Genomic DNA, 6592 nt, shown 5'->3' on the forward strand with positions numbered 1-6592 from the left:
AATATGTCACCCCTATAATAAATGTTGGCACACAATAACCATTGGGACCGCTGCCCTCCTGTAACCCTTAACTCAGCAATTTAGATATTAACCAGAGGGACCTAATAGAAATGATCACATGAGATTACTTGTCTATCACTTTAACCACGAGAATAATAATAGTCTTAGGTCACATAGCATTTAGATATTAAGGAAATAAACATTGTATTAGCTCATCAACGTAGTTAGATATTCTTAAAACAATTGTGATTAGGTAAGGATGATCTGTAAGGTTGTTGTTTTCTGCCTATGCTTTGGAAACTTCTTTAATATTAACCACAAGACTGCCATTATAACCTGAAGAAAAATGTATATAAACCCAGCCCTCCCCAGAATAAAGTGGGATTGATTGCACCAGAACTAGAGTCTGTGTCTTTCATTCTCCATCCATCGCCGACGCTGTCTCCCCGTGCCCCGTTTACCAGTGTGGAACCCATGGACTCCTGCTAGGGCTGGACCCTGGCAAGTGGCGCCCAACATGGGGCTCGAACCCAGAACCCTGGGATTAAGAGTCCCATGCTCTACCGACTGAGCTAGCCGGGCTCTGAACTTGCCGGGGGGTCCAGCCCTAGCAGGAGTCCATGGGTTCCACACCGGTAAACGGGGCGCGGGGAGACAGCATGGGCGATGGATGGAGAATGAAAGACACAGACTCTAGTTCTGGTGCAATCAATCCCACTTTATTCTGGGGAGGGCTGGGTTTATATACATTTTTCTTCAGGCTATAATGGCAGTCTTGTGGTTAATATTAAAGAAGTTTCCAAAGCATAGGCAGAAAACAACAACCTTACAGATCATCCTTACCTAATCACAATTGTTTTAAGAATATCTAACTACGTTGATGAGCTAATACAATGTTTATTTCCTTAATATCTAAATGCTATGTGACCTAAGACTATTATTATTCTCGTGGTTAAAGTGATAGACAAGTAATCTCATGTGATCATTTCTATTAGGTCCCTCTGGTTAATATCTAAATTGCTGAGTTAAGGGTTACAGGAGGGCAGCGGTCCCAATGGTTATTGTGTGCCAACATTTATTATAGGGGTGACATATTCTTTGTAGGAAGGAAGGAATGTTGTGGAACCTTATTCTCTTACCTCACCACCACACATAAACAAAACCATTGTTAAAATTTAACCAGCCTGTTGGAGACAATGGCAGATCTACAACTATTTTCTCTAGAGGCTTTCAGGGACTCATTGCATGGTTGCAAAATTATTTTTAATTTTGTTAGTGGTAAAGACCCATTGTTTTTCAGATTGTAGGTAATATTTTCTGGAATTTTTCTTGTATTCCCTTCATCCCCTTAAGCAATCCGTTCAGACCGAAATGAGTAATATATTATCAGAGAAACACAGCAGAGAAAACACCATGCTTTGGAGCAAAACATCCAGCAATTCCTTTTAGGATGAGCCTTTGCAATCATCCTCCAGAGGATCTTTGTCAAGCACTGGATGGAATCCCGGATGCCCCCACACAAAATACTTACCTCTCCCACATGGGCAGAAAAAGCATGGCAAACAATGGGACTCTTCCACCCCATTCTCCATTCCTAAATCCCTCTGTCCTCACCACAAATCCAGAGCACCAGAAGTCCCAGGAGCTGAGCAGAGCACAGCATTTTGGGAAATTGAGCTGAGGAGTCCTGGTGAGTCAAAGCAGGTTAGAGCTGAGCTTTTATTTCAGATTTGTAAAAAGAGCCTCCCTTTGGGACAATATACAAATCCCCTGGTGGGTGCAGTGGGGTGAGACAACCTGCTGAGTGAAGTGGAAAGAGACAGCAGGAGACAGGCCCTCCTCTGTGAGCAAAGTGACAGAAGCCATCCCTTGCTGGTACACAAATATAGATTCAGGCAGTCTATCTGCAAAATTTGGAAGAACAATCTGAAGGTGTCTGGTTAGATCATGGACACAAGGTTTTGGAGCTGCCACTCTAAGACAGCCAACCTCTGATGATTCATGAGTGTCTGGGATTAATATGAGAACAGGATGTCTGTCCTGATTGTTTTGCTCCCAGATAGGGTGGAGAGGGACACAAATCAAAACTCCTAGGGCCTGAAAGTCAGAGGTCTCCAGATGTAAAAGTGGTCTTTGGTCACATGAACATTGCCACCTGCATTACCAGTAAAGTGTTGGAGCATGTTAGATGCAGGTGTGGGAAGCTGCTTTCCAAGAGACCTGAAATCCACAAAAACAACTGCCAAAGGGCAATATTCAATATATTTTCTTCATAGTCTGAAGTTTTATCTTCCAAGTGATGTAGTCTGTTGGTAATGCTTTCTACTGAATTTTTAATTTGGTTTATTGTTTCCTTCACTCCAAGGATTTCTGTTTGATTTTCATTCATAATTTCTATCTCTTTATTGAAATCTTATTTTGCTGCCTGCATTTTTCTTTTAAATCATTATTGATATGATCTTCTGTTGCCTGCATTTGCTTGCTTGTATCATCCTTTATTTCACTGATCACTTTATGTACATTCTGAACTCCTTTTCTGACATTTCTTGTACCATGCTGTTGATGCAGTCTATTAACATAGCATCTTGGTTTTGGGGGGGCACCTTCTTCCTTTTTTTTTTTTCATGTTGTCATGTATCTTCCCCTCTGCCAGTGCAGATCTAAGGATTACATTTACACCCTATAAATTTATAATGTCCTTACAGGTTTCCAATACCTCACTTTTAAGGAGATAGATCAATATTAACAGCACCCTATGCAACCAATGTGCAGCATTAAATAAAAATAGCCCCTTTTAAGACATTAACAGTATTGTTACAATAAACAGAGTTAATGTGTACTATTATTTTCTACAGCATAAACCATAGGTTTGTAAGAAAGTCTACAATTTCTAATGGTGGACAAAGAGAGGATGGCGGAGGGGGGTTGGATGTGATGTTAATGAGATAAGAAGTGAGAATATAGAATTGTGAGATCTTAGGAAGAGTGAAAGCAGAATCAAAAGAAGCTGTTAGCATGAGAAAAGGGAGAAAGAGACTCTGAGGAAACAAATAAGAGGAAAATAGAGCAAGAAAAAAAAATTTAAAAATTAAAATAAAAACAAATCTACAACAAAACTGTAATATAGTATTCAAACCTCCTAGTCTTTAGTAGCCTGATGCATGAAAGGTACATGATTTCAAAGATGATAGAGATGTGAGAGTGGGAAACAAAAAAAGAAAAGAGAAAAAAAAGGAGGGAAAAAAAGTCTTAAAAGAAAATTAAACAATTGTTTCTGTTGGAGTTCAATATCTTCTCTGCTTCCCTTCTCCTCTGATAGGTGGGGTTGTCTGGATCTTCGTGGTAACTCCACCCTCAGCATGATGACAGTTATTGTTGTTGGATGATTAAACTTAGAGGCAGGACTTCTGGAGGCAGGGTATAGCAATTGACAGTCCCTGTGGTAAACTTCACCCTATGATTCTCCTTTGGGTCCCATTCATGTGACACAGGAGGCTGAACTGAGCCCCTTCCCTCACTTGTGGACTGCAAAATTCCTGGTCTATAATTTTTATGGTTTGGATGTGTGGTGTTCCCCCAAAAGGTCACATGTGAGACAGTGCAGGAAGGTTCAGAGGAGAAATGACTGGATTATAAGAGTCTTAACCCAATCAGTGAATTAATCTCTGATAGGAATAATTAAAATGGTAGGATGTGAATTGAGGAGGTGGCAATGGGGTCATAACTATGGGGGTTATATATTTTGTGTCCAGAGAGTGGAGAGTCTCTCTCTCTCTCCTTCCTGATTATGTGAACTTGCTCTCCTCTGACACACTTTTCTGCCATGATATTCTGCCTCACCTCTAGCCCCAAGGAATGGAGCTGACCTTCCACAGACTAAGACCCCTGAAACTGTGAGCCTTCAAATAAACTTTTCCTCCTTTAAAATTGCCCTCACACCATTTTCCCACCCACTGACCCCTTCCAGGACTCTCTCCAGCCTCTGCAGCAAAATGGTGGATATTAGCACACCAAGCAGAGATACCTCAGATGTAAACAAGCACGCAAAACCCTTGGTCAGGTCTTTCAGGTCTTGACTGTTATCCCTGAATGTAAGCAGTCACATCCAAGTTGGTGGCAGCAGCTGCGGCTAACCTGTAGGCACTTTGATAATGAGCCTCTAGTCTCTGGCAGGTGTCCCTAAATGGAAGCTGCCCCAACTAAAATGGTGGTGGCAGTGGCAGCAATGGTGGCAGAGGCATAGCAACACATTGGTAAATGGGGAGCCACAGTGTGAAGGCTTGTTTTTATTTTACATAAGACATTGAGAGTATAACCTGAACATTTTCATAAAAATTGTTTCTTCTTTCATGTTCTAAGTTCCAAGAATCTACAAGATATTTTACGAAGTTTCTATAAGGAAAATTGAAGAAACTCAGAAAACATGAGATAAAATCAATACATTTAATCTGATTTGTCAATCAACTGATGTTTTCTTTTTTCTTCCCCTTCCTTTTGTTTCCCAGTAAGAAACACCAAAAGTTCAGAACAAGAAAAGTACAAGGAATTATTTTGTATATAATGTTTGTCTTATCATACTACAACAATAAATGTAACTGCTGGAGAATGACTCTCAGCCTTAAGGAAGCACAGCTCACAGTAGTGAACTTCACTTCTACCTGTATTTCCTGTTCAGGAGCTAAGGATAATCCATAGTCAAAATGATTTTTAAAGTGTCAAGAAATAAAAGCAAGAATCAACAACTGGGATAGATTCAAACTTAAAAGCTTTCTCTCAGCAAAGGAAACTATCAGAAATGTGAAGAGAGAGACTACAGAGTGGGAGAAAATCTTTGCCAACCATACCTCAGATAGAGTGCTAATTTCCAGAATCTATAAAGAACTCAAAAAACTCTACACGAAGAATACAAATAATCCAATCAACAAATGAGCTAAGGAAATGAACAGACACTTCACAGAAGAAGATGTACAAGTAATCAACAGATATATGAAAAAATGTTCAACATCCCTAGTAATAAGGGAAATGCAAATCAAAACTACCCTAAGATTTCATCTCACCCCAATTAGAATGGAGATTATCAAGAATACAAGCAACAATAGGTGTTGGCGAGGATGTGGTGAAAAAGGAACACTCATACATTGCTGGTGGGGTTGCAAATTAGTGCAGCCACTCTGGAAAGCAGTGTGGAGATTCCTCAGAAAGCTTGGAATGGAAACACCATTTGACCCAGCTATCCCACTCCTTGGCCTAAACCCAAAGGACTTAAAATCAGCATACTACAGAGATTCAGCCACATCAATGTTCATTGCTGCTCAATTCACCACAGCCAGATTGTGGAACCAACCTAGATGCCCTTCAGTTGATGAATGGATAAAGAAACTGTGGCATATTTATACAATGGAATATTACTCCGCAATGAAGAATGATAAATTTATGGCATTTGTAGGCAAATGGTCGAAATTGGAGAATATCATGCTAAGTGAGATAAGCCAATCTCAAAAAACTAAAGGACGAATGATCTCGCTGATAAGTGGATGAGGACATATAATGGGGGGTGGGAGGGGCTAGCATTAGGTTTAGGGTTAGGTTTAGAGTTAGGCTAAGGAGAGCGGTAAGAATGAAGGAAAGAAGGACTGTGTAGAGGGAAAAGAGGGGTGGGAGGGGTGGGGGGAGGGGAAAATAAAATAAACATCATTACCCTATGTAAATGTAAAAAAAAAATAAACCCCCCCCCCAAAAAAAATAAAGTGTCAACTGCCCTCACCCTTCAGAAGGACCTATATATTTAAACTCATCAAAACAACTCCATGCAAGAAAAGAATGAAGAATCAGCAATAGATATAAAATACCATATATATATATATATATATATATATGTATATACATATATATATATATATATATGTGAAAAATAATTAAAACTTGAAAATGTCAAACTCCTAGAAGAAGCATCAGTGAAATATCCTCATGTTGGCATTAGGAATACTTGTTTTTTATGTCACTTCAAAATCTAAAGCAACAAAAACAAAAATAACCAAAAGGGACAGCAACAATCTAAGAAGCTTCTACACAGAAAATGAATTATAATATAAGAAATACTTGTAAACCATAAAACTAAGAATGGGTTAATACCTCAGATAAATAATAAACTAACACAACAAGAAAGCAAAACAAAGCAACAAGCCAACTGAAAATTATGAAAATGTCCTTAATAAGATTTTTCACATAATGGGGGGTGGGAGGGGTTAGTGTTAGGGTTAGAGTTAGGTTTAGGGAGGGGGCAAGAATGGAGGAAGGAAGGACTGTATAGAGGGAAAAGAGGGGTGGGAGGGGTGGGGGGAAGGGAAAAAATAACAGAATGAATCAAACAACATTACCCGTTGTATATTTATGATTACACAAATGGTATGCCTTTATGCCATGTACAAACAGAGAAACAACATGTATCCCATTTGTTTACAATTAAAAAAAAAGATTTTTCAATATAATATACTTTTGAAACATGTATCAATGAAGCAAGTTAAAAATTAAAGCATCCCATCTACACAGTAATGGCATAAACACAGACACACAGCTGAATGATATAGGTCTA

General features: G+C 39.1%; 1 non-coding gene across 1 annotated transcript; it reads right to left on the bottom strand.

Annotated features, from left to right (window-relative positions):
* Positions 1-509: 509 nt before the first annotated feature.
* Trnak-cuu (transfer RNA lysine (anticodon CUU)) lies at positions 510-582 on the bottom strand. The gene has a single exon. It is a non-coding gene; the product is annotated as a tRNA-Lys (tRNA).
* Between the last annotated feature and the right edge of the window lie 6010 nt (positions 583-6592).

The sequence above is a fragment of the Sciurus carolinensis genome, chromosome 13, assembly GCF_902686445.1.
Source record: "Sciurus carolinensis chromosome 13, mSciCar1.2, whole genome shotgun sequence".
In the NCBI taxonomy this organism is placed as follows: Eukaryota; Metazoa; Chordata; class Mammalia; order Rodentia; family Sciuridae; genus Sciurus; species Sciurus carolinensis.